Here is a 23,129-nt window from a genome sequence, read left to right on the forward strand (position 1 = left end):
CACTGCCAAAAGTTCCCCTTTTTATTAGGCTTAGAACTCATGTTTAGAGTTAAAGGAAATTACAAAAAGCATGAGAATTTCTATGTTTAGGTAAACAAGCCATAATGTGGGAATGTGGTCACGTTTCTCAGTTCAGATGGCCAGCCTGAACTCGAAACATGCTCCGCCTCCCCCTTCACATACCAAATTAATTAGAACCGTGTCTTATCTTCTTCCACATTGCAAATCATTTTCACAGAAACAGAATTATCACTTTAATGAGAGAGTGCACTATCGGTCACTCAGAGTTGAAAAGCAATTTTTAAATCCTTTACAATAAGCTGTCCCAGCTATATAAACATAATTTAAAAGCTACCCCATTCCCCTCTTTGTTGAACTCCAAGTTAGTTTAGGGCAGAGCTTCCCAAAATGTAGGTCACTCATACAGTGTTTGAAGTAGCAACTGGGCAGGCACTACATAGGTACATCATGATATACCTCGGCAGGATCATCATATACGTCACTGTAGCCACGATCGGCCAAAACATGTTTGAGCAGCAAAGTCGTAATATACTCTAAAATTGCTAAGAAAGGTGAAGCTCGTGCAACAGATCAATAGGAAATGCTCAGAAACGATCAATAATCACATTACAAAAATCATTCCATCAAGTGATGAGTCACTGAAGATGCTATGCTTTTGTCTTCAGTGTTAAATATGGTTTTTATCTTCGTGCTGCTGAAGCTAAACTCACTAAGGAGGTAATTTTGTATCTATTCACATGAATGGATAAACAGTATGCACATACTTTTCTTTGTGCAGACTGCAGGATTTTTGTAACAGAAGTGCTCCCACTTGAAAATTGTCCTGGAAAAGCTTTCATGTCAATTTTCAGTTGCAGTAGTCTGGGTTGTTTTTGGTTTGTTTGTTTTTAATGCCAGCCATGGTGGTCTGAGGGTTAATTTATGCTTACTATACTAAGCTTTTCTAAAGTAAGTATGGAAAAATGTCACCCCACCACGGTGAATGAATCCATGCAGTCTGTGTACATAAGAACATAAGAGCTGCCATACTGGGACAAATTGAAGGTCCATCAAGTCCATTATCTTGTCTCAAACAGTGGCAAATCCAGGTCACAAGTACCTGGCAAGATCCCAAAAGAAACAGATTTTATGTTGCTTTGGCTTATACTCTTTTCTTTCAGGAAATTATCCAAACCTTTTTAAAACCCTGCTAAGCTAACTGGCTTTTATCACATTCTCTGGCAATGAATTCCAGAGTTAATTACACATTGAGTGAAGAAATATTTTCTCCAGTTTGTTTTAAATTTACTACTTAGTAGCTTCATTGCATACACCCTAGTCCTAGTACTTTTGGAAAGAGTAAACAAGAGATTCATGTCTACCCATTCCATTCATTCATTATTTTATATACCTATACCATATCTCCCCCTCAGCCATCTTTTCTCCAAGCTGAAGGGCCCTAGCCGCTTTAGCCTTTCCTCATAGGGAAGTCGTCCCATCCCCTTGACTGTTTTCGTTGTCCTTCTCTATACCTATTCTAATTCCACTATATCTTTTTTGAGATGCAGTGACCAGAAATGCATACAGTATTCAAGTTGAGGTTGCACCATAGAGCGATACAAAGCATTACAATAATATTCTCATTTTTGTTTTCCATTCCTTTCCTAATAATTCCTAACATTCTATTTGCTTTCTTAGCTGTCGCTGCATACTGAGCAGAGGGTTTCAACGTATCAACGAAAACACCTAGAGCCTTTTCCTGAGCTTCACGTGGAACCTTGCATCACGTAGCTATAGTTTGGGTTCCTCTTTCCCATATGCATCACTTTGCTCTTGCTCACATTAAACATCATCTTCCAGTTGGATGCCCAGTGTCCCAGTCTCATAAGGTTCTCTTGCATTTTTTCACAGTCCTCTTGTGCTTTAATAACTTTGTGTCATCAGCAAATGTAATTACCTCACTCGTGATTCACAACTCTAGATCATTTATAAATATGTTAAAAAGCAGCAGTTCTAGCACACACCCCTGGGGAAACTCCACTACCTACTCTTCTCCACTGAGAATACTGACTTTTTAACTCTACTCCCTGTTTTCTCTTTTAACCCGTTCTTAATCACCTACTAAAATTCTTTTGAAAATATAATGTGCTTAATCTTTCCAGTACATATTGCTGTCAAGAGAAGTGACAGATTTCTTCTACTACTCCCAAACACTGAATTATTTCACCACAGAAGGATAGATCTTATCATAAGAACCCACAGGTTTTAAAATAAGCTTCACTAGCAGCTTTATTTTGCAATATGTTCTGCTGTTATAATAATATTCCCCATGTATTTATTTATCTAAAATCTGTTTAAGAATAGTCTTTCCTTGTTTTAAAAAGAGCTTTATAAAAGCATTCAATCAGATTGAGTTATACCAGGCTCTGCAAATGGAAAAACTGGAATATGTCTATACAGTTCATTGCAGCTAGTTCTACCAGCTGCCCTGGATGCCTTCTCATGTGTTATCATTTGTCTACCAGCAGAGATAAGTTTAGACATACTGGATCACCCAACCATATGACATGAGAATTAAGTGACTTTTTTTTTTTAAATAATTGTCATCCTAGGCAGTTAAATACAGTATTTTAAACAGATTTCAAACAGATTTCATCAACACTTTTGACACTGTTCCACAAAGACTCAAATTTAGATGTATAGTATAGAAAAGGAACTGAAAGGTGTAAATTTGATGAACAGGTTGAGCAATAAAATACAAAGGATACAGGTTAATAAAGGCCACTTGAGTGAAGCTAACATGATCAATGATGTACCCGGTCCCTAAGGCTCATGATAGTAAAGATTTTGAATGGAGAGGCCCTAACAAAGCAGAAAAACTTTAAAGGCAAAATGTTCTTGTTTGCAAGTGATAGAAGAATCTTTAAGAGCCAATACGAAAGGTGAGGTCTCTTAAAGGGAACTTTTAAAAGGTGAGAGCAGAGTATTGTTGAGTGCTGTTTCTTTTGTTGTTGGTTGGATTTAATAAAAATGATTTAATCATAAATTTGGCAGAATTTCTGGTTTACGTCTATTCACCCTACATTATCTGCTGGAATCAAAGCATACTGGACTCCAGTAAAACTGGCAAAGTTCAAGAGAAGTCACTCTTCACCCTCATGTTGGTCCTGCTCCAAACAAACAAGGAACCCTCCCTCATCTCTTATTTTATTGTGACCATGTATATAACTTCTGATCCCAGGTTTGGAGCAAAATCTTGTCCATGGATACCAACATCTCCATTTCTTTCAAGTTGGTCATCCTTTGCTCCTCCAATCAAGCATTAAGCTTCAATGAGTCACACAGTAAACTCTTGTACACAATGTTAGCACTTGCAACTCACCATATCTACCACTGGAAAATAGCTCAAATCTTAATGTACACAAATAATGGAGTCACTTATGCTCTATTAGAAAGTATGAAGCAACAGCCTTTAAATTTCACAACTTCTCAAATTTCAAAAAAGCATGGGCTCCTTTTGACTTATTCTATAGTAATATGTGATATGACAGTGGTTCCCAAACCTGGTCCTGGAGGCACCCCAGCCACTCAGGAGTTTAGGATATCCACAATGAATATTCATGAGAGATTTGCATGTCCTGCCTCTACTGCATGCAAATCTCTCTCATGAATATTCATTGTGGATATCCTGAAAAACAGACTGGCTGGAGTGCCTCCAGGACCAGGTTTGGGAACCACTGTGATAGAACTGATATTTTTTCCTTTTAGGCTATAATATATTTATTTATTTAGATTTTGCTCACAGCTTTTTCAGTAGTAGCTCAAGGTGAGTTACATTCAGGTACACTGGATATTTCTCTGTCAGAGGGCACACAATCTAAGTTTGTACCTGAGGCAATGGAGGGTTAAGTGACTTGCCCAAGATCACAAGGAGCTGGCAGTGGGATTTGAACCGGCCACCTCTGGATTTCAAGTGCTCTAACCACTAGGCCACTCCTCCACTCCAGTAACCTGGTCATTTCTTAGCATTACTTCTGTGCATACTTTTCTTTTGGATTAATTTTTTTTCTTGTTTATTGCTCATCCATCTGAATGATTCTTTTTGTCTTGTTGCTTATATTTCTTATTGAAAATTCAATAAAGAATCATGTGAAAAAAAATTGAAAGAAGGGTCAAATGTTTGGAAAATGAGCTCCTGTACTAAAAAGCATAAAATCATACATCTAGGGGGCAAAATCTGTTAGATATCTGTCATATAACAGAACTACAAGAACTACAAACTGCTGAGCAAAAAAGATCTATGATTAATCATCTCAGGTGACCTGAAGAAAGCCCATCAACAGTGCAACAGGTAGGGAGAGCATATGAAGATGCATTCTTAGAAGATAGTATACATACAACCAGAAGCAAGCCATATGGCTCAAGCACTAGATGTATTTACTGGCCCACTCACAATTGATATTCCTCCAACAAAGGCCCCAGAATGGATAAGATAGCAGTGCAGAAATGCAGATCTCTTATCAAATAATCCCAACTCATACACACACCGAACCCGAACCCCCTTAAAATCTTCTCAACATAAGTACATAAGTATTGCCATACTGGGAAAGACCAAAGGTCCATCGAGCCCAGCATCCTGTTTCCAACAGTGGCCAATCCAGGTCACAAATACCTGGCAAGATCCCCAAAATGTACAAAACATTTTATACTGCTTATTCCAGAAATAGTGGATTTTCCCCATTTAATAACGGTCTATGGACTTTTCCTTTAGGAAGCCATCCAAACCTTTTTTAAACTCCGCTAAGCTAACCGCCTTTACCACATTCTCTGGCAATGAATTCCACAGTTTAATTACACGTTGAGTGAAGAAAACGTTTCTCCGATTCGTTTTAAATTTACTACATTGTAGCTTCATCGCATGTCCCCTAGTCCTAGTATTTTTTGAAACAGTGAACAGACGCGGATGCAACAATTGTTTTATTTGTTGTATTTGTATCCCACATTTTCCCATCTATTTGCAGGCTCAATGTGGCTTACATAGTACCGTGATGGCGATCGCCAATTCCGGTAAGAGAAATACAGAGTGGTCAAGTGTTAGTGATCATAGATGACGAAGTATAAAAGTATTCAAGAAGAGAGAGTTAAGTTTTGTCCAGTTCTGGTAGTAGTTTCGATTGTGTTGGCGGGTTCAGGTGTTTAAGTTGGATCATTCTGGTATGCCTTTGTGAACTGGTTGGTTTTTAGCGATTTCCGGAAGTTTGTTAGGTCGTGCATTGTTTTCATGACGTTTGGAAGTGCATTCCATATTTGCATGCTTATATAAGAGAAGCTGGATGCATATGTTGTTTATGGATGCATATGGGGTAGTGGAGATTTAAATATGTGCGTGCTGACCTTTTTGTGTTTCTGGTTGGTAGGTCTATAAGGTCTGCCATGTAGACTGCGGCCTCGCCGTGTATGATTTTATGAACCAGGGTGCAGATTTTGAACGCAATTTGCTCTTTGATTGGGAGCCAATGCAGTTTTTCTCATAAGGGCTTGGCACTTTTATATTTCGTTTTGCCAAATATGAGTCTGGCTGCGGTGTTTTGGGCAGTTTGGAGTTTCTTCATGATTTGCTCTTTGCATCCAGCATAAATTGCATTGCAGTGGTCTAGGTGACTCAGAACCATTGATTGTACCAGGTTGCGGAATACTTCCCTCGGGAAGAAAGGTTTTACTCGCTTAAGTTTCCACACTGAGTGAAACATTTTCTTTGTTGTATTTTTTTGCTTGTCTCTCTAGTGTGAGATTTCAGTCGATTGTCACACTAAGAATTTTCAGGCTGTCTGAAACAGGAAGGGTGTAGTCTGGGGTGTTTATATGTGTGGGTTTTTTAGTGTAAGGTGGATCTGCCACTAGGGCCTGAAGTTCACTGACCCTGGTGGTCTAGCAGCCCTCTTCCCCACCCCCTTAACTTACTGGAGGTGGGAGGTGGCCTCCCTCCTCTTCCATCGGTGCTGCCTCGAAAATGGCACAGCCCATCTCAGCGCATCCTGGGATGCGCTAGGCAGGGCTTCACACCATATAAGGGAGAAAGGTCTAGTAGCCCTCTTCCCTACCCCCTACCTTCATTGGAAGAGGGAGGTGACCTCCCTCCTCTTCCATCGGCGCCGCCTCAAAAATGGAGGCCCTGCCCAGTGCATCATCATATTCATGTCCTTGAGTCTCTTCTTATGTCTTCTGCTGCAATCCCGATATATACCATTTTCATTACAGGCTTTTTATATTTTTAGCAAGACATGGTCTACAAAACTGAACATAATACTACAAGTAGAGGCTCACCAATGACATAGACATAGCATGATTACCTCCTCCCCTCTGCTGGTTATGCTCCTCTCTGTGCAGCCTAGCATCCTTCTGGCTTTGTCCATCATCTTGTCACACTGTTTTGCCACCTTGAGATCCCTGGATAATATTACTTTGAGGTTTTTTGCCAAGTGTAAGTACATCAACCTCTGTCATCATATGGTAAACAGCAACTCTGGAATTCTGTACCCAAATCGTATCACTGCCCGTCTCGTCTTCCGCCAGGGTCGCTTTACTCATACTACCCCTCTCCTCAAGTCGCTTCACTGGCTCCCTATCCGTTTTCGCATCCTGGTCAAACTTCTTCTACTAACCTATAAATGTACTCACTCTGCTGCTCCCCAGTATCTCTCCACACTCGTCCTTCCCTACACCCCTTCCTGTGCACTTCGCTCCATGGATAAATCCATCTTATCTGTTCCCTTCTCCACTACTGCCAACTACAGACTTCGCGCCTTCTGTCTCGCTGCACCCTATGCCTGGAATAAACTTCCTGAGCCCCTACGTCTTGCCCCATACTTGGCCACCTTTAAATCTAGACTGAAAGCCCACCTCTTTAACATTGCTTTTGACTCGTAACCACTTGTAACCACTCGCCTCCACCTATCCTCCTCTCTTCCTTCCCATACACATTAATTGATTTGATTACTTTATTTTTTGTCTATTAGATTGTAAGCTCTTTGAGCAGGGACTGTCTTCTATGTTTGTGCAGTGCTGCATACGCCTTGTAGCACTATAGAAATGCTAAATAGTAGTAGTAGTAGTAGTAATCACCAGGGGCGTAGCCACGGGTGGGCCTGGATGGGCCTAGGCCCACCCAGTTTGGGTTCAGGCCCACCCAGCAGCGGAACGGAGGGAGCAGGCAGCGCTGATCCTGCATCTGCCTCCTTCTCTCTGACGGCAGCGCTTCCCAGACGCTGCCTACCGCCGCCACGATCTACCTCCTCCCTCTGTCTCACTCTCAACAGCAGCGGTAGCGATTCAAACACGCTACCTCCTGCTTCTAACCCGGAAGCGTCTCCTATGCAGAGGAGACGCTTCCGGGTTAGAAGCAGGAGGCAGCGTGTTTGAATCGCGACGCTACCGCTGCTGTTGAGAGTGAGACAGAGGGCGGAGGTAGATCGTGGCGGCGGTAGGCAGCGTCTGGGAAGCGCTGCCGTCAGAGAGAGGGCGGGCAGGTGGAATGGGAGGGAAGGATGCATGGGGGTGAAGGAGAATCGCTGGACACATGGATGGGAGCGGGAGGGGAGGGGAGAGTCACGGGATAGATGGATGGAGGTGGGGGTCAGGGGAGAGAGGAGAATTGCTGGGGATGGATGGATGGAGGTGGGGTCAGGGGAGAGAGGAGAATTGCTGGGGATGATGGATGGATGGAGGTGGGGGGCAGGGAAGAGAGGAGAATTGCTGGGGATGGATGGATGGAGGTGGGGGTCAGGGGAGAGAGGAGAATTGCTGGGGATGATGGGTGGATGGATGGAGGTGGGGGGGCAGGGGGCAGAGGAGGGTTGCTGGACATGGATGGATGGAGGGAAGGGCAGGAGAGAGGAGGCTGCTGGATATGGATGGAGGAGAGGGAAGGGAGAGAGAAGAAATGCTGGACATGGATGGAGGGGAGAGAAGAGTGAGGAAGGAGATGAGATGAGGGAAAAGGAAGAGAGGAGAAAATTGCACATGGATGAGGAAAATAGGCAGAAGCTGGATCCACTGGACAGTCAAGTCTGCGGAGGACCCAGAGCAAGAAATGAAGAAGAAAGGCGGAAAGTAAAGAAATAAATGGAAAGGAAGCCCTGGAAACGGAGTAAAGAGGACAGATAGCAGCAGAATCAGATACTGGGCCAGTATGATCAGAAAAACAAAGTCACCAGACAGCAAAGGTAGAAAAAAATCATTTTATTTTCATTATAATGATTGGAACATGTCCACTTTGAGAATCAGGTGCTCCACATTAAAAGTTTATATTTATTTACTTATTTATGGCATTTTATCCCACATTAAACATGAATTAGATTGGAACCTGGGATCATTTAATGTTTTTTTTCCTGGAGAGAGTAATGCATTGCCACCCCCCCCCCCCCCAAGCTCTCTCCCCGGCTATAGCCAGCGCTGCAATTTTGAGGGGAGGTGCACAGGTGGACGGGGGGGGGGGGGGGGCGCAGAGGTTGACCGGGGAGAGAGCCTGTTGTTAAACATTTACCAGCACACCACTGTCTAGTGCCCACCCATCCAACCTGTTGGCCCACCCAAAAATTGACTACTGGTAATCACACTCTGCATGACTTCACATTAAAGCTCAACTGACAAATATTAGCCCGTGTGTCTAATTTTTGTGCATCCCTTCTCATGTTGTACACTCTGGGGTGATCACTCTGACCTTTGTGTCATCTGAAAAAGGCAATTTTTTCTTTCTAACCCTTCAGAAAAATTGCTCACCAAGATACTGAACAGAACTTGTTTCAGGATCAATCCCTGAAGCACTCTACTAATCATCTTTCTTTCCCCTGAATGAATGAAATGTAATACCACTCTCTGTTGCCTGTCAACCAACTTCTGAACCAGTTCACCACCATGGCACCCATTCCCAGGCCATTCAGTTTATTCATAAGCCTATGAAATAATAGTAGCAAAGATCTGCTGAAATCTAAGTAGACCACACCCAACAAATGCCCTCAATCTAGTTATCTGGTCACCTAGTTGGTGAAATCAGTTCATTTGACACAATCTTCCTTTGGTAAAATCATTGCTGTTTCAGGTCTTGCAATCAAATAGAATCTAGAAAGTTCACTGTTTCTTAAGAAGCATCTCCATTACTTTTCCCACCACTGAAATAAGGTTTACTGACCTGTAGTTTCCCAACTCTGTTACCAACTTTGTCAAGAAGGAACACTTGAAGCCCTTCTCCAGTCCTGTAGAACCTCCCCCATCTCCAAGGATCTGTTAAAACATATCGTTTAGTGAACCCACCAGAATCGCTGAGCTCTCTCAGTATCCCAGGATGCATCTCATCAGACCCCAAATGTTAATCAACATTTTCTTCAGTGAATGGCGCGATACAATGTCTCAAATAATCTACTATTAAGGCCTTCAAATAATACAAAATACAGTTGTCAAACTGGTGGTGGGAGGGGGATAGAGGTACCTTTATAGTATCAGGTGTGATGGCAGGGGACCAGTGGAAGATTTTACTGTTCATTCTTAAAAGGTATCAAGGATGGAGTAGTAAGACTCATAGTTCATAAAGGATCAAGAGGCGAGGGGCTAGCGGTTCACCCACACCCTTAAAAAAAAAAGTTAGCCCTTTTTACTTCCTCCCAGAAGCACTGGCTCTCATGAGAGTAGACCGATGTTCCTAGGTGAACATTAACACTTCTAGGTGGTGCTAGCTATCAAACGAATAACCTAGCTTGCAAAGTTTATTGCAAGCTGCATGGTTTTGTTTTCTTTTTTTTTTTACATAAAATTGAGCTGTTTTGCATGCATTTCAATGCTTCACAATAAGAAATCCTGTGTTAAGCTACATTATTGACAAATAATGCAGGTTATTACCATAATCCAACTTAGTAAACAGTCTCCTATGTTTGTAACTGAAGCGCTGGAGTGCAAAGTGACCTTTCCCAAAGTCACTAGGAATGTCAGTGAAAGAAGCAGGATTATGATAAGACATTTACATACCTCTGCAGTGTCACAGAAGTGCTATGGACATAGAAGAACCAATTTCAAAACACTGGGATTGGGTGGGAGGTGTGGGACAGGTTCTGTTATAATTCATCACTAAATACTGTAAATATAATATATCTTTGTTTTCATGATAATTCAATAAAAACAGTGTATACATGAAAACCTCTGTGGCTAAACACACACGAGGCAGGCCTTTATAATTAAGGAAGTTCTGGAATGAGGGGACATAGAATGAAAGGGAATACACTCAGGAGTATCTAAGGAAGCTCTGGAATGAGGGGACATAGAATGAAAGGGAATACACTCAGGAGTATCTAAGGAAGCGTTTCTTCATGGAAAAGTTGGTGGATGTGTAGACTTCCCAGTGTAGATGGTAGACAGAAATACTGTCCCACACCCAAACCTTAACAATTCAAGAAAAAAAAATGTGACAAGCACAGAGACTCTTTAAGGGAGAGAAAAAGATAGTAGAGATTAATAGATGGCATGAATGGACTGAATAGTGGGATCCTGGCTTCCGTGGTTCTCAGCCTGCTGCTCTACTTGACTACTCTTCCATTAGCATACAATATTACACATCTAACAGTATAAAGCTGTTAATGAAGTATTTCGTAACCTATGTCTGCAAACTCAACTAAGTAAACATGTGCACACCCAAGCATGGGGAATGTGAATACTGTTATCTAACTGAGCAGACTCAGTTCTTATATGAAAGACAAATATAATCAGCCTTTAGCACCCAGTCTCTAAGTAATGCCCAATGGCACAGAAGTGAGAACACAAGCTCCATCAAAAATTATCTTACTATAAACACTCTGTTACAACACTAAAATACCTCTTTTCAGTTACTGTTAAACTAGAAGCAGTTTGTCATTGTTCAACATTTTCACTTAATATCATTCCGTTATCACTGTAAAGCCATAATGCTTATCAGCATATCACAAAGAAAAATTACTCACATTATTAGCAGGTTTTCTCTGGAGGATACATTTCCATGTTTGGGTGACATCATCTGACGAATCCGGGCACAGATGCATTCCCCAATGTTGTAAAACTAAAAGCTTTTGGAAACAGCACCCTGCATGCACACACCTTCCCATTGCATGCGCCACACGGGACCAAGGAAGTCTAATATTAAAAATAAAAGAATACAACTCGTAGGGGAACAGGGCAGGAAAGTGGAAATGTGTCTTCCTGTCTTTGGAGAAGACCTGCCACAGGTAAGTGACTTCATTTTCTCGGAGGACAAGCAGGTCACAATATTTCCACATATGGGATCCCCTAGCTTCCAGGCTTACCGAAACAAAAAGGGAAGAAACAAACAAAAAAAAAGACCATCAACACGATAAGGCCAACAGTAACAAGAACATGGTACTGCTCAATTTCTCTCTTTTTTTTTGGGGGGGGGGGCGGGGGTTACATCCTGGAACAGAAACAAATGGGCTGGGGGGGTGTTGGAGTTGAATTCTAGACCCAAAAACAGATTCTGCAAGACTGACAGACCAAACTGTCACGTTAGGAATAAGATCGTAAGAATAGCTATACTGGGTCAGACCAAATGGTCCATCTTGCCCAGTATCCTGCTTCCAGCAGTGGCCAATCCAGGTCACAAGTACCTGGCAGAAACCCAATCAGTAGCACCATTCCATGATACCAATACCAGGACAAGCAATAGCTTCCCCCATGTCCATCTCAAGCTATGAACTTTTCTTCCAGGAACTTCTCCAAACCTTTTTTAAGCCCAGATACTTAACTGCTGCTACTATATCCTCAGGCAACGAGTTCGAGAGCTTAACTATTCCTTGAGTAAAAAAAAATATTTCCTCCTATTTGTTTTTAAAGTATTGCCATGTAACTTCATTGAGTGTCCCCTGGTCTTTGTACTTTCTGAAAGAGTGAAAAATGTATTCACTTTTACCATTCTATACCACTCAGGATTTTATAGATCCTAATTATATCCCTACCCTCCTTCAGCCATCTCTTTTCCAAGTTGAAAAGCCCTAATCTCTTTAGCCTTTCCTCAGATGGGAGGACTTCCATCCCCTTTATCATTCTGGTCACTCTTCTTTGAACCTTGTCTAATTCTGCTACACTTTTTTTTTTTTTTTAGATATGGTGACCAGAATTGAATGCAATACTCAAGGTGAGATCACACCATGGCGTGATATAGAAGAATTAATAATATACTTGGTCTTATTTTCCATCCTTTTCCTAATATTTCTAGCACCAGTTTGCTTTTTTGGTCGCCGCTGCACACTGGGTAGAAGTTTCAGCGTATTGTCTACAATGACACCTAGGTCTGTTTCTTGAGTACTGACTGCTAAAGTGGACCCTAGCATCACGTAATTACAATTCAGATTATTCTTCCCAACGTGCATCACTTTACATTTGTCCACATTAAATTTAATCTCCCATTTGGATGCCTAGTCTTCTAGTTTCCTAAGGTGTTCCTGCAATTTTTCACAACCCGCATGTGTTTTAACAACTTTGAATAGTTCTGTGTCATCTGCAAATTTAATCACCTCACTCATTCCGATTTCCAGCACTCCACTATTCACCTTCTTCCATTGAGAAAAATGGCCACTTAACTCTATGCTCTGTTTTCTGTCCAATAACCAAATCCTAATCCACAGGAGAAAATTGCCTCCTATCCCATGACTTTTTAAATTTCTCAGGAGTCTCATGAAGAAATCTGTCAAAAGCTTTCTGAACATCTAGATACACTACATCAACCAGCTCACCTTTATCCACATGTATATTCATGCCTTCAAAGAAATTAAGCAAATTGGTGAGGCAAGACTTCCCTTGGCTGAACCCACGCTGACTCTGTCCTATTAAAACATGTTTGTCTGTGTTCCATAATTTTATTCTTTATAATTGTGTCCACTGTTTTTCCTGGATCACCCCTGGAACTCTTTTTAAGAGTCTGCATTACATTGGCCACCCTCCAATCTTCAGGTACTACGGACTATTTTAAATGAGAAGTTACAGATCACTAACAGCAGATCAACAATTTCATGTTTGAGTTCTTTCAGTATCCTTGGGTACATGCCATCCAGTCCAGGTGATTTACTACTCTTTAATTTGTCAATTTGGCTCAGTACGTCTTCCAAGTTCACTGAAATTTCTTTCAGTTCCTCAGCATCACCACCCTTGAAAACCATTTCTGGAACAGGTAGATCTCTTACATTTTCTTCCTTAAAAAACAAAGCAAATAATTCAGTCTCTCCACTATAGCCTTGTCCTCCCTGAGTGCCCCTTTTGCTCCTTCATGATCTAAAGGTCCCAAGGATTCCCTTGCAGGCTTTCTGCTTCTGATGTACCTGAAAAAATTGTTACTGTGAGTTTTTGCCTCTGTGGCAACTTTCTCTTCATATTCTGTTTTAGACTTCTTTATCAATGCTTTGCATGTAACTTGCCAGTGCTTATATTGCTTATTTTCTTCATTCGGGACCTTTTTCCATTCTTTGAAGGATGTTCTTTTGCCTCTAATAGCCTCTTTTACATCACCATTTAAGCATGCTGGCCATCGTTTGCTCTTCTTTCCACCTCCGGTAAATACAAGGAATGCATCTGATCTTCCAAGATGGTATTTCTGAACAATGTCCATGCCTGATTTCAAGTCCTGACCTCTGCAGCTGATCCTTTTAGCTTCTTTTTAACCATTTTCTTCATTTTACCATAGTCACCCTTTCAAAAATGAAATACTGCTACAGTAGATTTAATTTGTGATGTAACTCCAGATATTAGCTCAAACTTGATCGTGTTATGATCACTGTTTTCCATCAGATCCAACACAGTTACCTCTCGCACTATGCCTTCATTCCACAAAAGACTAGATCTAAAATGGCTCCCCCTCCTATCAGTTCCTGAACCAGCTGCTCCAAGAAGCAGTCACTTATTACATCTAGGGATTTTACCTCCCTAGCATTCCCAGATGTGGCATTTAACCAGTCAATATTGGGGTAGTTGAAATCACCCATTACTACACTGTTGCCCAATTTTCCAGCTTTCCTATTTTCTGTAAACATCTCTTCATCTGTCTGTTTGATCTGTCCTGACGAACAGTAGTACAACCCTACAAGAATACTCCTTTCCTTCACACATGGATTTCTATCCAAAATGATTCTACTCTGTTTCATGTAGAAAGTTTATTTTGACTGACTCAATTCCCTCTTTAACATATAGCGCAAACCCCTCCAATTTGATCCACTACCACTGTGATACAATTTGTACCCTGTTAACACTGATTGTCCTCCTTCCACCAAGTCTTCGAGATGTTGATTATATCTACCTCTTCATTTAGTGCTATATACGCCAACTCTCCCATCTTCTTTTTTTTAGGCTTCTAGCATTATGTACAGACACTTAAATTCTGATTTTTCCTTGCATCTACAAGCTGCTTAGAAGTTGATGGAGATAATGTGCATCCTTTACTCTGTTCTCCTGGCTTTCTTTCACCTTTTTTTAAACCTCTCAATTGGGATTCCCTAAATGTATAAAAATTCCTATGGAAAAGAAAGAGAGAAGAGTTTAAATATAGAACACTGACAAATTCATGCAAAAAAGGGGAGGACTGGCCTTGCCTGATCTGGATCTTTATGGCAAAGCCAGCTATTTGCACCAGATACATGACTGGATTAAAGGTATATCCCATTATACCCCTATTAATTGCAAGCAGGATTTATTACACCTGCTGAAGACTATTTATGTTGTTCAGGCCCAACCCAAGAAGTTATCAAAGGATAAATACAAATCAATACATGCATCCAGCTTCTCATACACCTGTACACAACTATGCAATGAATTACCGACCACCTTGAGAACAACACATGACCTGATGACCTTCCGGAAACTACTGAAGAATTATTTGTTTAAAAAAAACGTACAAAAAAAAGACCCCTCATAAAAACCGGCACCTAAACTCACCAGATACAAGATTAATGAAACTTTCCAAATTCAGTTATTCCAACTTACACCCTAATTATTGAATATTATATCTTGTCCTGTTATCATTATGTTATGTCTTATCTACTTACCCACTTCTCTTACACATAATTCTCTTATGCACCTTAACTGCAATAAGGCTGAAATTGTTATTCCGTTAATATGATTACCATGATATTCTCATGCACCTTGTTATTTATGGGGAAATTAGGTTCTTACCTTGGTAATTTTCTTTCCTTTAGTCATAGCAGATGAAGCCATTACGTATGGGTTATGTCCATCAACCAGCAGGGGAGATAGAGAGCACTCAAACTTTCACAGTGCCCTCTTGGCCAGCTAGCTCCACTGCCTCTTCAGTATTTGAAGCTTCCAAATCAGTATGGCAAACCGCAATGGGAATCACAAGAGCTTTCCTCACAGCGAACGATGGCCCATCACAAGGGCATGAACTCATAAAGGAGGGAATGCACATTCTCCTGGAGGGAATAAACTCATCCTCCTTATAGTATAAGTGGAGGGGAACACCTGCGCCTCCTGGAGGGAATCACACATCCTCCCAACACACTGGAGGGAATGAACTCATCCTCCTATTTATAGAACTGGAGGGTAACACACGCGCCTCCTGGAGAGAATCAACATATCCTCCAAAAAAAAAAAAACATACTGGAGGGAATGAACACATCCTCCTAAATTTAAACTGAACATGAATCCTGAAGATTGTTTTCCAACTTTCTCCCAAGGAAGGAACTTCAGGAAATTAGAACAGAACCTGAAAAACAGATTCACAGCATACAGACAATCATACAGGGAGGGCTCATGGCTTCATCTGCTATGACTAAAGGAAAGAAAATTACCAAGGTAAGAACCTAATTTTCCCTTCCTTGTCATCAAGCAGATGAAGCCATTACGTATGGGATGTAACAAAGCAATCCCTAGATAGGGTGGGAACAAGCCACACCACGCGCTAGCACTTGTGCACCAAAACGCGCATCCCTCCTGGCAGCCACATCCAGCCTGTAATGTCGGGCAAAGGAGAGCTTAGAAGCCCATGTTGCTGCACTGCATATCTCTTGAAGAGAGAGTGCTCCAGTTTCAGCCCAAGAGGAAGAAATCGCTCTAGTAGAATGCGCCTTAAAGGCTACAGGCGGAACCCTGCCGGCCAGCAGATAAGCTGAAAAGATAGTTTCTTTGAGCCAGCGGCCAATAGTGGCTTTAGACGCTGGAGACCCTCTGCGAGAACCGGATAGCAAAACAAACAGATGATCAGAAGTCCTGAAAGAGTTAGTAACTCGCAGATACTGCAGCAGAGTCCTGCGCACATCCAAAAGGTGCAGCTGCCCAAAAGATTCTGGAAACTCTTCCTCTGAAAAAGAGGGCAAGAAAAGAGGCTGGTTTAGGTGAAAGGCTGAAACCACCTTAGGCATAAAGGAAGGCACGGTCCGAACCGTGACTCCGGACTCTGAAAATTGCAGAAATGGGTCTCTACAGGACAGCGCCTGGAGCTCTGACACCCGTCTCGCCGAGGTAATGGCCACCAGAAAAACGGCCTTCAGTGTCAAATCTTTCTCCGATGCTCGCCGAAGCGGCTCAAAAGGAGATGCCTGCAGGGTTTTCAAAACTAGCCCCAGGTTCCAAGCTGGACAGGGTGCTCGCACTGGAGATCGGAGCCAAAGCACCCCTCTAAGAAACCGTGCCACATCTGGGTGAGCAGCCAAAGACACGCCTTCCACCTTACCACGAAGGGAGGCCAACGCTGCCACCTGCACCCGCAGGGAATTATAGGCCAAGCCTTTCTGTACACCTTCCTGCAAAAAGTCCAGAATCGGCGAGACAGGAGCCCGCATTGGAGCAATGGCTCTGGAAGCACACCAAGACTCAAACAGGCACCAAATCCTGGCATAAGCCACGGAAGTGGACCGCTTGCGGGCTTGCAGGAGAGTGGAAATAACTTTATTGGAATAACCTTTATCCCTCAATTGCGCCCTCTCAATAGCCATGCCGTAAGACCAAAGCGGCCGGCGTCCTCCATGGCTACCGGTCCCTGAGTCAACAGGTTCGGTACCAGAGGTAACGGCAGAGGAGCCTCCAGGAGCATCTGTCGGAGGTCTGCATACCAAGGTCTCCTTGGCCAATCCGGGGCGATGAGGACCACTTTTCCTGGGTGCAGCCGAATCCGCAAGAGCAGGCGCCCTATCAAGGGCCATGGGGGAAACACATAAAGTAGACCCGGAGGCCAGGGTTGAGCCAAGGCATCCAACCCCGCCGAGCGAGGATCTCTCCGTCTGCTGAAGAAGCACGGGACTTTGGTATTGGCACTTGTCGCCATTAGATCCATCACGGGCTTGCCCCATTTGGCACAGATCTGCAGGAATACTTTGTCTGCCAGATTCCATTCTGCTGAATCGATCTGATGCTTGCTCAGATAATCGGCCTACACATTGCTCTGACCTGCAATATGAGCTGCCGACAGACACTGAAGATGCAGCTCGGCCCAGTGGCAAATCAGTTCGGCCTGCGCGGCTAGTGCTCTGCACCTTGTTCCGCCTTGTCGATTTATATAGGCCACCGTTGTCGTGTTGTCCGACATCACTCTGACAGCCAATCCTTCCAGGGTCACTTGAAAGGCCAGAAGCGCCTGAAACACCGCTTTCAACTCTAGGCGGTTGATGGACCACTCAGACTCCTCGGGTGTCCATAGACCCTGGGCATGCTTCCCCTTGCAATGTGCGCCCCAGCCCTTCAGGCTGGCATCCGTTACCACTAGGCACCAAACGGGGAGCGTCAGCGGCATTCCTCGCCGCAGCATGCTGTCCAAGAGCCACCACTCCATGCTGAGTCGGGCCGCAGGGAGCCAAGTAAGTCTGCATTGGTAATCCTGAGAAATAGGAGACCATCTCCGGAGTAGGGAATACTGTAGAGGTCTCAGGTGCGCTCTCGCCCAGGGCACCACTTCCATCGTGGCTGTCATCAATCCTAGCAGCTGGACAATGTCCCAAGCTCATGGGCGGGGCATCCTCAGGAGCAGACGGACCTGATTTTGAAGCTTGCACCGCCTTAGCTCGGGTACGAACACAAAGCCCGAGACTGTGTCGAACCTGGCCCCCAAAAATTCTAGAGATTGTGAAGGGGTCAGGTGACTTTTGGCCATATTGACGACCCAGCCTAGAGATTGCAGTACTGAGACCACTCTGGCTGTAGCTTGTAAGCTCTCTGTTGCAGAGTCTGCTCTGATGAGCCAGTCGTCTAGGTACGGGTGAACCCTGATACCTTCTCGCCTGAGAAAAGCAGCTACTACCACCATTACCTTCGAAAAGGTTCGGGGAGCTGTGGCGAGGCCAAAAGGCAAGGCCCTGAACTGGAAATGTTTTCCCAACACCGCAAACCTCAGAAACTTCTGGTGCGGGGGCCAAATCGGAATGTGCAAGTAAGCTTCTTTCAGGTCTAGAGACGTGAGAAACTCTCCTGGCTGTACCGCCGCAATGACGGAGCGCAGGGATTCCATGTGAAAATGCCGCACTCTTAGGGACTTGTTCACTTCTTTTAAGTCCAGAATAGGGCGAAAGGACCTTTTCGTGGCACCACAAAGTAGATGGAGTATCGGCCACAGCCTTGCTCGGCGGGAGGCACCGGGGTCACTGCCCCTAACTGAATCAGACCTTGTAAAGTCTCCTCCACCGCCGCCCGTTTGACGGCAGAACCGCATCGGGACTCCACAAACACGTCTCTTACTGGGGCGTTGAATTCTATTCTGTATCCATCTCTGATCAGGTCCAGAACCCACTGATCTGAGGAAATCTTGGCCCACTCCTCGACAAAGAGGGAAAGCCGTCCTCCAATGACAGGCATCGAGGAGAGGGCCGGCGCACCATCATTGAGAGGGTCGCCCCTGAACTCCTGGTCTTGAGCCACCGGCTGCGGAACGCTTGTCCGAGCGAAAGGAGTTCCTCTGCTGACCACGGGCACGTGAAGTGAACCCAGCAGAACGCCCCGGGCGGTACCTTCTAGCTTCACGGAAGCGAGGTCTGTACGAGGAGTGGACCACCTGGCCCTTAGAGGAAGGCCTCTGCCTATCTTCGGGCAAGCGCTGGGGTTTTGGATCACCCAGGCCTTTCACAATTTTCTCCAACTCCTCACCAAATAGGAGAAGTCCTTGAAAAGGCAACTTCACCAACCTTTGCTTAGAGGCCATGTCCGCTGCCCAGTGTCGTAGCCACAGACGACGGCGAGCCGCCACTGCTACTGCCATTTGTTTAGCCGAAGCTCTGACAAGGTCATAAAGGGCATCAGCCAGAAAGGACAAGGCCACCTCCATCCGCAGAGCCACATCCAAAAAGGGCTCCGCTCCATCACCGGGCTGAGCCACTGCCTGTTGCAGCCAAGCTAGGCAGGCTCTAACAGCTGCATGCAGACGCCCGAACAGTGAGACCTGCAATTTCAAAGGACCGGTTCAATGCTGTTTCCAGCCTACGGTCTTGAACATCCTTCAGGGCAACACCTCCTTCAACAGGGAGGGTAGTTCTCTTTGTCACCGCAGTGACTAGGGCATCCACTGTAGGCATTTGAAAACGTGCCATATGTCCTTCACGCAGAGGGTATAACTGCCCCATAGCCCTGGAAACTCTCAAAGGTCCCTCGGGGTCAGCCCACTGAGCCGAAATAAGCTCTAGGATGGAGTCATGCAAAGGGAAGGCCCGAGCAGCTTTCTTGGTACTAGCCATCCTGGGATTACCCGAGGAGGCCATGCCACTGTCAGGATCTTCAATCGAGAGGGCCTGCAGGGTATCTGAAATAAGCGCTGGCAGCTCATCACGGTGGAAAATCCTCACCGCGGAGGGATCATCCAGATCCTGTGGTAAATCCGCACCTGACTCTGACCAAGAACGTCTGTCAGAGTTCTCCGAATCCTCACACCCCGACCACGGGGGGGAAAAAGGTGCACCACAATCTGAAGGGGAATTAACCCTTCTGCGCTTATCTTTAGGCCAAGCATCCGGGAAAAAGAACTCACTGGGCAGTCGCAGGCCAGAATCCATCAGGGGGGGCAATCAGAGAAGCCTCAGGCGACCCTTGAGGAAGGGCTCTTTTCATCATGTATGCTTTATGCAGCAAAAGCACAAAATCCGGGGAGAAAATCTCACCCTGGGCACCCAAATCCTGTCCGGTGCTAGCCACTCCTGAAGTAACCTCATCTCAAGGTGCCCCACCCGGCTCAGGTCTCTCCGTATCCACGGAGGCCACGCCATGCGGTGTAAGCAAAATGGCGCCCGCTGCCAGCTCAGAGCGGGAAGAAACATCGCTCGCCATGCTTGGGCCGGCTCCTACGCCAGAACAGCACGATTTACAGAGCCCTGCTGCTGATTTGCGCTTACCACAAGTGGAACAGCGCTTTACATTGTCCGCAGCCATCGCCGAAAAAACGGCGGTAAAATCCAAAATGGCGGTTTCGCGCCAAAATCGCCCCGATCGCGGGCCCACCCCGGAGGAGTTGGAAAACACTCTTACCTCAAAGGATCTAGTGTACAACTACGATCCTGCTGAAAATCAGGTCAAAAACCTCTGTTCCAGCGTCTCTGCGTTTAAAAACGCGACGCAACTTTTTTTTTTTTTTTAAAGCTGTGAGGAAAGCAGAGGTATTGAAGACTCCGGAGGCTCAGATGAGTGGGAAAGGCAGGGAAAGGGCGAACCTATATGCCTGCATCCACTGTTGGTGGGTAAGGACAGGGAAAGCAAGGCAATATGTCCACATCCACAGAGGTATGGGTAAGGCAGGGGAAGGGCTAACCTATGTGTCTTTAAAGTGAGGCTGCTATAGCCTCCAACACCCCGGTTAACAACTGGCAAGCCAGGAACCAGATTTTTCTGGAGCTCGAACAAGCTGCAGCCACCCTGCTAGGGGAGATAGAGAATACTGAAGAGGCAGTGGAGCTAGCTGGCCAAGAGGGCACTGTGAAAGTTTGAGTGCTCTCTATCTCCCCTGCTGGTTGATGGACATAACCCATACATAATGGCTTCATCTGCTTGATGACAAGGAAGGCATAATTTGCTATATGCCACTATGGTGGGGTAGTATATGGGAACCTATGTGGTCAGCTTGCCTCATAGGGCATATAGCTGGATACTGACTTACTGATGTCAATCGATCAAACAATGAGTGTGGTCCTTCAGTTTGGGCTTATAATGATCATGTCATATTTTGATCTAGTGTAAGGAAACCCTCTAGATCCAGGAATCTGGTGGTACTACGTTTGAAGTATTGTAGAGGGATGTATAAAGAAGGGAAGGGGAAAATATAAATTGAATGCAATGTCTTAACTTGTTTAGAACTCACTACAAATTTTAAAGAATTCAAAAGTCTGCTTGAAGGAGATCTCGTGATGCAGTGAGCAGGAAGGCAGCCTAGAGTTGCAGCTCTGAGACCCGCGCCCCTCACAGAGCCACTTTTAGCGCATTCTCGAAGATTATTGCTCAACTGATAATATCAGCAGAGTGGAACCTGGACAGATTTTTAGACAAATCTCCAGTGATAATGACACAAAAAGTAGCAAAAAAGGAGAGGATCAAACCGGGGGGGCAGGGACCTCAAGATGGTGGAGGGCACGCCAGCAGCAAGTACAGCATTTTCAGATACGCAGCTTTTGCAACTAACATCGGCAGTGGAGAAAGCGTTAAGAGTCACACTGAGAAGCGCTCTCCCAAAAATTTGACAGTTTTCAGACGGGGCTAGATGGTTTAGCCATTAGAACTAGTGACTTGGAAACAAGAATGTCGGCATTAGAAGACCCCCAGATCTTGCTCGCCTTAATAAACAAGTGTCGGATCTTTCTTACAAGTTAGAAGATTTAGAAAACTGCTCAAGATGAAATAATGTAAGAATTGTGGAGCTCTCAGAATGGGTGCCAGACTTAAATCTATCTGCATGGCTTGAAAATTGGTTAGCAAAAGAGCTGGCGCCGAAGGACTCGGCGGGCCCCTCGCATGGGGCATAAGATGGAGAATCTTGGGCGACCAAGAGTTGTTATAGCAAAAATTCTCAACTATAAATATAAAATAGAAATTCTTCAGGGATTTCGTCTGAAAAGAGAATTTACGATATGAGGATCAATGAATTCTGATTTTCCAAGATTTTTCACCAACAGTGCAAGAGCAGCGTCGACAGTTCCACCCGCTGTGTACAACTCTCATAAGGAAAGGCATTAAATTTATACTGAGAATCTTATTGCAGGATCAGTGGCACAGTTTTAAACTTGTATCTGAAGTGAGAGCCTTCCTGGCTGAGAAAGGACAAACAGATGTTGCCTGATATAGGTATAATACAGATTTCAATTGGGAGCTTTTGTTTTAATGAATATGTTAATGGAGTAAGAGCATTTTGTATGATGATGGCTGGGGGTCGGGGGTCTCTTGCATCCTTAAAGATCTCTTCTCTCCCAGATAACTAATCTGGGTGAATGGATTGGGGGAGTTTGGGGTGTTTTAGTGGGCAATGAATGGTTGAGTGGGAAGGGGGGAGAACAGAGAAGTTGTAATATTTCCGTGCCTGTATACAAGATCCTGTCATGACTATGTCATAACTACACTCTGAAAGCCACATTGAGCCTGCAAATAGGTGGGATAATGTGGGGTACAAATGTAATAAATAATAATATATTTTGAATTCCTGGGGGTAAAAGTAGAGACGCTTTGATGGGGAAAGAGTGGAATGGAACAAAGAGACGATCATGTGGGGAACAGAGGGAATCTAACCAGTTAAGGAACGCAGGGTTAATTGAGTTTAAGCAGGAAGGATACCGGAATTTGTTACACAGTAGGTTATGGATAAAGATGGGTAGAGGCGAAGCCCGGGCCACACAAACAGGGGAAAGTTTACTGAATATTTACTCTGATAAACCCCAAAAATGCCAATTCGAATAGCTTCGTGGAATGTGGGGGGTATAATGTCACCAATAAAGCGTTCTAAAATTCTCTCTGCCCTTAACAGACACCAGATCGATATAGCCTGTTCACAAGAAACCCGTCTCACGGATTTAGAGCATATGAAGTTGCAGCGATCCTGGGTAAAAGAAATACATGCATCCTCTCCACAGGGTAGAAAGGGGGGGTAGCGCTCTTATTCGAAAAGGCACTCCATATAAAGCATCCCTGATAGAGAAGGGAACACA

The 23,129-nt window shown here is 44.2% G+C and overlaps 1 protein-coding gene across 3 annotated transcripts in view; it reads right to left on the reverse strand.

Moving 5' to 3' along the window:
* EPS15 (epidermal growth factor receptor pathway substrate 15) overlaps nt 1-23,129 on the reverse strand; it is a 251,598-nt gene that overhangs the window by 209,462 nt on the left and 19,007 nt on the right. The gene's annotated exons all lie outside the window — the stretch shown is intronic.

Source organism: Microcaecilia unicolor, chromosome 6, assembly GCF_901765095.1.
Source record: "Microcaecilia unicolor chromosome 6, aMicUni1.1, whole genome shotgun sequence".
NCBI classification, from domain to species: Eukaryota; Metazoa; Chordata; class Amphibia; order Gymnophiona; family Siphonopidae; genus Microcaecilia; species Microcaecilia unicolor.